Genomic DNA, 9,778 nt, shown 5'->3' with positions numbered 1-9,778 from the left:
AGATTCACATGCGGTCCAGGGTGTTTTTAGAGTGCACTATTAGATCAAGGGACTGGGAGGGAAAGAAGGCACAGTAAAGAAAAGACCGTAAGTGTTGAGTGAGTCTATAATGATGGAGAGCCTGGGCCCGGCCCAAGCAACTCATACTTACCTGGCAGGGGAGATACCATGATCACGAAGGTGGTTTTCCCAGGGCGAGGCTTATCCATTGCACTCCGGATGTGCTGACCCCTGCGATTTCCCCAAATGCGGGAAACTCGACTGCATAATTTGTGGTAGTGGGGGACTGCGTTCGCGCTCTCCCCTCATCTTTGAAGGTTTAATGTCAGGGTCTCTAACTTTAGTTTTTCCTGGCAGGTTCTGTCAATGTAGTTTATTTAGCTGTACGTGGTTTATGTTTGAGAAGGTGGTGCTTGCTGTTACGTGGAACTCATGTACAGCATTTAACATCGAATAGTAGGAGTAACTCTCACAGCTTAACAGTTAAGAGCTTTGGTAGTAGTACATTCTTATAAATCAAATACTAGCAGCAACTTATCGCAACGTAAATATTAAAAAGTTTGGTAGTATAGTGCCCTTGAACGATGCAAAACTAAAAGCTATTTTGTTTGTGGTGGAGGCTCAGCTCTGAGGATGGTGCGGGCCCCTGAGTAGTGGTGGGTGCTGAAAAGAAAGGACCGGAGCAAGATACCTACTTAAGGAAATAGTAACATTCCTTCTCCATGTCCTCTGCTTCAGTTTTTGCCCCCAGGTTTCTTCTGCCTGGATTCCTGCCCTTTCTTCAGTGATAGACGGTGATGTGAACTGAGAATTCTGACATACCTTTTTCTCTCCAATATCACAGCAGTAGAAACCCTAAGATAGGCATCATTTGTTGTGACCCAGTGAATTTCATTAAACTTGTCTGTGTATGGAAATTCGTCACTAGGAGGAAAAGTCTCCCTAGGAGTGCTGGGGTTACAGATGTGCACTAGGAGTGCTGTTGGGCTAAATGGTCATGCCTTCTATATATCCAGAAACGTTTCTCTGCAGCACGTTGGTGTAATGGCTACTGCAGAGATCCACAACCGGTCAAAATTCTGAGAATAAAGTAACTGTGAGCGCTCAATTGCTGATGAGTGGTCTACACCAACCTCCCCCACCCAAGCAAGGTTCAGGGAACTCAGAAGAGGGCCAGAAGAACGTAAGGACTGACAGTGTGGGAGGAGAGCTGTGAAATGCTGTCTTTCCGACATGATGCAGCCAATGTGCACATCACCTCACGGAAGCTGTGTTTACAGGCACTCACAAAATCTGCACAAGGGGCTGGAGGAGGTAGCTCAGGGATGAAGAGCACTCATTGCTCTGGCAGAGGACCAGCCCTTCCAGCGCTGAGTCGGGGCAGCTCATCTGTTGTAACTCCAGTTCCAGAAGTAGAGAAAGGAGACTGACTCTCCAGGACAAGCTGGCTATAGACTTGAGAGACTTGCTGAATCAGCCAGCTCCGGTTCACAGCAAGAGACACTGCCTCGGTTGAGAGAGAGAGAGAGATATCAAGGAAGATATTCTATTGCAAACTCTAACTTCTGCCCACATTGCACATACATGTGCAAGTGCACACATGTCCCCACATTTTTTAACATGGTGCATACCACAAACATGTCCATGCATAATTTTTTCTTTTTTATTTTTTTGTTTGTTTTGTTTTTGTTTTTCGAGACAGGGTTTCTCTGTGTAGTTTTGGTGGCTGTCCTGGATCTCACTCTGAAGACCAGGCTGGTCTCAAACTCACAGAGAGCCACCTGCCTCTGCCTCCTGAGTGCTGGTATTAAAGGTGTGTGCCACCGCCGTCCAGCTTAATTTTTTTTCCTATGCACAATGAGGTACATCTTTAACCCAGCATTCAGCAGGCAAAAGCAAGGCAGATTTCTGTAAGTCTGAGAACAGCCTGGTCTATATAATGAGTTCCAGGCTACCCAGGACTACGTGGTGAGAGCCATTCTCAACAAAATAATAGACATTTTTAAATGTTCCCATGGGAAGGAAACCACCCGCTGCAGAGGATAACTCAAAGGAGCCAGCTCACTCCTGCCCTGTGAATTCTGGGAATGGAACTCAATCAACTTCAGTGGCAAGGGCCCTCACCTGCTGAGTCATCTTTTTCTATACCTTTTTTCTTTTCTTTTCTTTTCTTTTCTTTTCTTTTCTTTTCTTTTCTTTTCTTTTCTTTTCTTTTTCTCCCTCCTGGAACTCACTATGTAGACCAGGCTAGCCTTGAACTCACAGAGATCTGCCTGCCTCTGTGTCTCAAGTGCTAGGGATTAAATGGCCAGCCCTAAGAACTTTCTAATTTTTTTCCCTTTTTTTAAATATATAATTTATTTTTATTTTATGTCATTGGTGTTTTGCCTGAATGTATATCTATACGGGTGTCACAAGCCCTGGAACTCGAGTTACAGAGAGGTGTGAACTGCAATGTGGATGCTGGGGCATGCACCTGGATCCTCTGGAAGAGTAGTCAGTGCTCTTAACTGCTGAAGCATCTCTCCAGTCTCAATTTTTAAATGTTTAAAAAGTCATTTTTATATAGGTGCATGTGGGTGTGTGTGTCACATGTGTATGGGTACCTGCAGAGGCCAGAGGAGGGTGTTGGATTATATCTCAGGAGCTATAGTTATAGGCAGTTGTAAAACATCTAAACTGGGTGCTGGGAACCAAAGTTGGGCCCTCTATAAGAGCAGCAAGTGCTTTTAAACGATGAGTGAGCTATTTCTCCAGTCCCCAAAATGAAATTTAAAAAAAAAAAATTAAAGGTTGCTGGACAGCACTGGCCTATAATTTCAGCACTCCAGAGGCAGAGGTAGGTAGATCTCTGAATATATAGACCAGCCTGGTCTATAGAGTGAGTTCCAGGACAGCCAGAGATAAACAGAGAAACCTTGTACATAAATAAAGAAATAAAAAATGTAAAGCTTTAGCAGACTAGGGGTGATGATGCGGACCCTTGATACCAGCACTTAAGAGCAGAAGCAGGCAGCTTGACTCTGTACTACTCTAAGGAAAAACTTCCCATCCGGTTTAACGACTTATGCCTACAAAGGTATGTGTCACCACGCCATGCTAAACCCTGCCATTTTATTCTTTTTTTTTTTAAGAGACAAATGTCTTTAATTTGGTTTATGGGTCCCAGGAGTCCATAATAATCCATAGAGAGAACAAACTGCTAATGGGCAAAGATATAAGCTCTTGAATCTCACACACCCCCACCCCCACCCCCTCCACCCCCAAGACATACTTGTTCCAGCAAGGCTCCAGTCCCAAAAGCTCCATAGCCTCCCCTAACAGTGTGGCCAGCGGGGGAACAAGTGTTCACATATGTGAGCCGATGAGGAGCATTTGTCACCGTCGGGGGTTGGGGGGGTGGGGGGGGAAGAGCGGTGGGAATTCTAAACTAAAGGAAAGTTCCATTCAGATTCCCACTCTGGTCTCCTATGAAAAGGGAGATTGAAATAAAAATTCGGTCTCCATTGGTCGATATTTAAATTTGCATGTTACATCTCATGTCTAGGTGATGAACTGAGACTTCTGAAGCTATTCGTCTTGGCAGTTGACATAAGAACAAGGTCAGAAAAGGGACACAAGACTCGGTTGGTTCTTTTGAGAACAGCGCATGAGTGTGGAACACCTAGTCAGCAAATGGCTAGGAGCTGAGATGCCATTATAGAATTTAGGCCCTCAGTCCCTAACCATAAACCATGGACACATAAAGCATGCCTGAAAACTGAGGCGTCCCACTTGTAATAGTCATTGGCAATAGCAATCAGTTCAAGAGGTGCCTGGGTGCCCAGGCCTTCACTGGTTTAACCACCAGGACAGAAAACAGTTCTGATCAACCAGACTGGTAATTGAGAGCATAATGGACCTAAATAAATAAACTCAACATAAATCTTTTCCTCCACTGGGTGCTTCTACATCCTTATCTTTTAACAATGTTATCACCCTGGACCACCTATACATTGGGCCTATTATTTCTTCAACATTTACTTATTCTTTGTCTAAAATCAGCATACTTTGGTCATTTCTTTGGACCTCACTCTTTTGGGAAGATCCTTGAGTACATGTAAACTGAGCAAAATTTCATTAGCACTTATTAACTGAGTTCTATATGCAGCCCAATAACCCAAATAGGAACTAAGGTCTCTCTCTCTCTCTCTCTCTCTCTCTCTCTCTCTCTCTCTCTCTCTCTCTCTCTCTCCCCCTCTCCCCCTCTCTCCCTCTCTCCCTCTCCCTCTCCCTTCCCCTCCCTCCTCTCTCTTGCTCTCTCTAGCTCTTTAATCTCTCTTCTCTCACATTGAACAGCTTAAAACAATAGAAATGAGCTGGGTATGGTGGCACACGCCTTTAACCCCAGCATTTGGAAGGCAAAGGCAAACAGATCTCTACGAGTTCAAGGCCAGCCTGGTCTGCAGAGCTAGTTCCAGAACAGCCAGGATTACACAGAGAAAGCCTGTCTTGATAAACAAACAAACAAACAAATAATAATGTATTATCTCATTGACACCCTGCCATTTTAAACATGAAGTGTAGGAGGCAGGGGAGACTGAAACTGTAAGAAAGCCCCCAATTAAATGCTTCCTTTTGTAAGCATTGCCTTGATCATGGTTCCTCTTCACAGCAATAGAACACTGGCTAAGACCTTGACTTTGTACTGTAAGGAAGAACTTGCCAGCTGTGTAGTGAGTGGCTTATGCCAGTAACCCCAGCCCCTGGGAGTCTGAGGCAGGAGATTGTCAGTTTGAGGCCGCACTTTGTTTGGGCTACAAACAAAATCCTGCCATTTTAAATCTGGGATGGAGAGTGGGAGGCAAGGAGGGCTTGACAGGTAAAAGCATTTGCTTCTCAAGCCTGAGACCTGATACCCTAAAAAAAAAGCTGAATGTGGAGGGAGCATTTGTAACCCCAGCACTCTAGTGCACATCTGTAATGCAGAACTCCTAGTGCACATCTGTAACCCCAGCACTCTAGTGCACATCTGTAACCCCAGCCCCCTAATGCAAATCTATAACCCCAGCACTCATAGTGCACATCTGTAATCCTAGCACTCTAGAGCACATCTGTAATCCTAGCACTCTAGAGCACATCTGTAACCCCAGCACACCTAGGACAAGATGAAAGGCAGAGACAGAACTGTGCAGAAGCTTGTGGGCCGTCCAGACTGCATGCAGCACAGCAGCAGGAAGAAGGTAGAGCGTGAGGGCTGACTCCTACAAGTTATCCTTGACCTCTGCAAGAGGGGGGGATACGGCGGAAGAGTACTTACATCTCCCTCCCCTCCCCTCCCCTCTCCCCTTTCACACACACAGAGTAAATCACTTTTAAGTTAAAAAAGGTAGGAGAGACAAGGCTCCTGCACATGTTTGTAATTGTACACATATACACACAATGCACAACAAAAAATTACTTTTTGGAATTTAAAAATGGAAAAGATGGCGATGGAGAGACGGCTTAGCAGTTAAGCACACTTACTGTGCTGGGTGTGGCGGCCCATGCTTGAAATCCCGGAACTCAGGAGGCCAAAGCAGGTAGATCTTTGGGAGTTTGAGGCCAATCTGGTCTACAAAGCTAGTTTCAGGGCCAGGGATGTTACAGGGAAAGCCTGTCTCGAAACCCCCGCCCACCCAAAAGAGAGCTCTTACTGGTCTTGTCTTGTATAATATTAGAGGAACCAGCCTCAATATTATACATCCCAGGGGCTCAGGAGAGAGAACTACTAACGGCGAGGACTATTATCAGGAAATATAATCTCAGCACACCAAGTTCTATAGTCCACTTGCTTTAATTCCTCTGGCATAACATCCTTTATACACAGCTTCAGTTCTGTTCTCATGTCTAGCTCCTTTCTTGCCTGATTTCTCTCTATATTTATCTATTGTCCCTTCTATGTTCTATCTTAATTCCTTCATCTAGTTCTGTCCCTTCTAGGTTCTCATCTATCTAGTTCTTTCCCATATCATCTCCTCTCCCGTCTCCTTCTCTCTCATCTGGCTCTTCCTCATCTTCCATCTCGTTCCTCTAGTACTCTGCTGTAGCCCTTCAATCTACTTCTCTCCCATCTCAGTTTGTTCCTCTCAAGTTCTTACCCATCTCGTTCTTCCATTCTCTTCTCCTCTTCTCTCCTCTCCTGCCCTGGGAGTTCTGGTATATATACACTTACAAGCAGTATTTCCTTAGCAGTGCAAAGCCAGGCTTCCAGGGTCAAATGGAGGGGTGATAAGAATAGGCTTAATTTACACATCCGCCAGGCCTTCTCAAACAGGTAACCTGGATGCTTAAGTCTGTTCTTAGAGAGTACAGAGGTATCTCTGATAAGGTACTTTCCTCCATCCGGTGATGGACCTGGCCGGATGCTACCAATGATAATTACAGGGAGGCTTGAACTGGGAGTTCTGGCTGAGCATAGCTGTTAGCACAGAAGGTTATCTAAATATTCCTAGAAGTGGTTAGGTAAGTAATTAGAGATCTATAAAGTTAGTAAGGTTGTAAGAAAGGAGGGGTCTGAGCTAAATTGTGTAAAGCTATTACTTAATGTCTACCTGACTTGGGCGGTGTCCTCTTGTGAATTTACTGTAAGTCAGGAGACTTGTACGTGGGCTGCTATCACTTGTTAGTCTTTGGAAGTTGGGCGCCCCCCTGGGTGGTGTCTCCTTGTGGAATTTATCTTAAGTCAGGAGACTCGCCTGTGGGTTGCTATCACTGTTAATCCTCGGAAATTGGGTGACCACCTGGGTGGTGTTTCCTGTAGTCCTTGAAAGTGGCTAAGGGAGATATCTGATTCCAGAGAAGGCCTTTCCTGAGGCTGTTCTCAAAATGCCTGGAATGTGTATGTCCAGAGAGTGATCAGTCCACACTGTTAGCTCTTCTTAGGGAAAAGTCAATTGGGAAAACTATGAAGGCACACATGATTTTCATAACAGAATACAGCTGATATATAACAAGCCAAGTAACACCAAAAACTCCTTGGGATTTGGCTTCCTCTGGAGGAATTCCCTGATCCCTCCAGGTAGTGACTTTGCCATAACCAGCTGAGTTCTTATGATATATTTCTGCGGCCCGCAAGAGTTCCCCTTTTTTCATTTAGTTAAAAAAAATTTTTTGTGGGACATTGAATATGTAGATAAACTTAAGTTTGGAGATTTCTGAAAAATGATAAATAATGATTGATTAACATTGATATTTAATCAATATTGTACCTATAATATATATTTATAATCAATACTCTATATAGATGGCAGGCTGAGGATTAGTTTAACCATCTAATAGGTATATCTGTATATAGTTAGAATATCTCTGTCTCCAAAAGGGAGCAGATGATTAATCATAAAAATCTATCCTTAGCTAGTATGGCATAATATGGTCAAAAGTGTCTGAATACTATGATTGTGACTTATCAAAAAGAAATGGTTAGTTTGGAACATTAACTCTATCTATTAATCTTTGGTTAGTGGTATTAATTTGGTTAACCTGTAATTTAATGAGGCATAGTTAAAGAGTTACCTGAGCTAGTCCTGAACACCTGTGGGACCAAGGCTGCAGCTGAGGCTTACCTAATTTAAATTTGTAATCAATGCAATATTAAACTATTAGCTATGAGAGAACAGTAATAACCTGTGTCAGGGTATACATAGCAAGACTTACATACATACAATTCAGGATCATGGGCAAAACTTATACAATTAACAATAGAGCATTTTTAAGGGCAGTCCAGCCCCTGGGCTGGAAAGTTCAGTTCACAAAGAGGGGTACGTGACAAAGGGGGCTGTAGAAATCTCTCATGGTTACTTCCTGCGGATATGGGGGCGAAGCTGGGGGTCTTGAGGCCTGGGATGCAGTGGAAACCCAGGAAGCGCAGGCTGTTTCAGGCTCTGTGAGACAGGCAGTGTAGCAGAATTTTCTGTCTCGAGGGCTGGAGGGCGTGATGCAGGGTTGGGCCGGACAGCACATCGGTGTGGGCTGGAGGGTGGGATGCAGACCTGCAGCTAGACAGCATGTCCATGGTCCAGAGGATGACAACCTGTAACTCTTTAAATGGTTAGAGTTTCTGCTGGAAACAAATATGTGTATTAATGGTAGAACATGCAGCCGAGGAGTTTTAAAGATGAGGAGTTTTAAAGAGGAAACTCTTTCTCTTAGGCGTACCTATGGGATATTGAATGCATGGTTAGTAGATAAGAGAAGGGGATACCAGGCCAGGGAGAGGCAAGGCTCCTCCCCCACCCTGAGAAGAAAAAGAAATTTTGTAAGCGGGAGATAAGAACTGTAGATAGGTTGCATTCCTCCCAGTCCTTCTTGGTTTGTGAGCGTTGGCAAATTTTGATCTCCTGAAGTTTGTAAGAACCTTCTTAATGGACAAAAGCTTACATATGTTAGCAATATAACAGAGGTAAATTTTGTCAGACAAAAATATGAATCCTTGGAGTCTCAACAGAATCAGGATAGCCAGAGAATGATATCTGAAATGTGTCATTTATATATCTCTCAAGTCTCATTATCTTTTGACAAAAATTAATGAAATGTATTTAGAACAGAATTGTGACTTCTAATCACATTTCTATAAGTTTTATATCATTGATGAACAGTTCATCAAAAGGATCTGGAGTTGTATCAATTTATTTATATTCAAAGCTCAATATTTAAGAATCTAGAGGTAAATAACAGCCTGTATTCAGTCTGGCAGCTTTAGAGTGCCTTTATCCTGTAGCGCCTAACTTATGGTGTGACCAGGCGATCCAGGATTCATAAAGGCAGGTCAATGTCCTGTGAAGATATGTAAGCATATCCTCTTCCTGACAGTATGAAAACATCAGGACCTTTACAAAAACCAGTGAGAAGATCACAGAGGCTTAGGTGTAATTTTGTGACTTGGCCTGGGGGTAATAAGGAATGCCTGTAGTGGGAGATATGAAAAATCTAAGCGCCGATTCTTAAGAGTTCTTGAGGTATAAGTAAGGCTGTTGTCTATATGAGTTCTAGGCATTCCTAAAATTGAAAAGCAGTAAAAATAAATGGTGTATTACTTCTTATTTCATAACCAAAAATCATAAGTAAGCCTCATGGTGAGCTTCCATAGGGAAAGAATTTGTAATTGTTGGACAGAAATAAGAAAAGGTGCCAGTATATCCTGTAGAGTTATTTGCCATTCTATAGACTCATAAGTTTTATAGTTTGATATCATCTGTGCAATAAAATTATTGTAAGATACATACACACACACACATACATACATACACACACATAATTATTAGATTGGGGGACTGTGAGGAAGCTATAACTGACAGTTCTGAAAGTTAATCTGTATGGATAAAATGAGGAACTCTGTTCAAAGAATGAGTCCTGGATAAACAGAACTCGCATTTCCTGCTCTGTATATCGGCCTTGGCCTCCATCATGGCAGGGTGAGTAGGCAAACAAAGTATTTGAAATGCTGACAATCTTTAGGGTGAGGAAGCATGGTAAAGAAGCAATCTTGTACATCTATGGCAATTATTTTTCAGTTTCTGGGGTGGCCGTGTAAGATGGGAAGCCAGGCTGTGAGGTTCCCCTTGGTTTTAATAAATTATATTTAATTTCTTAAGGTCTTGTAACAGTCTATAATCCTGATATTCCTAAATAAAAAGATATTGGGGTGATTTAAAGACTGGTGGGGGGCTTTATATGCCCAATATTTAAGTTTTTCTTCCACCAGACAGGTAGCAATCACAATTCTCTCAGCATTTAAATGTCATTGCTTAACCCAGATAGG

General features: G+C 43.0%; 1 non-coding gene across 1 annotated transcript; it reads left to right on the top strand.

Moving 5' to 3' along the window:
- Nucleotides 1–143: 143 nt before the first annotated feature.
- LOC121822582 (U1 spliceosomal RNA) lies at nucleotides 144–307 on the top strand. Its single transcript, XR_006063767.1, has one exon. It is a non-coding gene; the product is annotated as a U1 spliceosomal RNA (small nuclear RNA).
- Nucleotides 308–9,778: the final 9,471 nt, after the last annotated feature.

Source organism: Peromyscus maniculatus, chromosome 14 (genome assembly GCF_049852395.1).
Source record: "Peromyscus maniculatus bairdii isolate BWxNUB_F1_BW_parent chromosome 14, HU_Pman_BW_mat_3.1, whole genome shotgun sequence".
NCBI lineage: Eukaryota > Metazoa > Chordata > Mammalia > Rodentia > Cricetidae > Peromyscus > Peromyscus maniculatus.
Note: the sequence above shows the minus strand (reverse complement) of the source record. Positions and strands in the feature narration are given on the sequence as shown.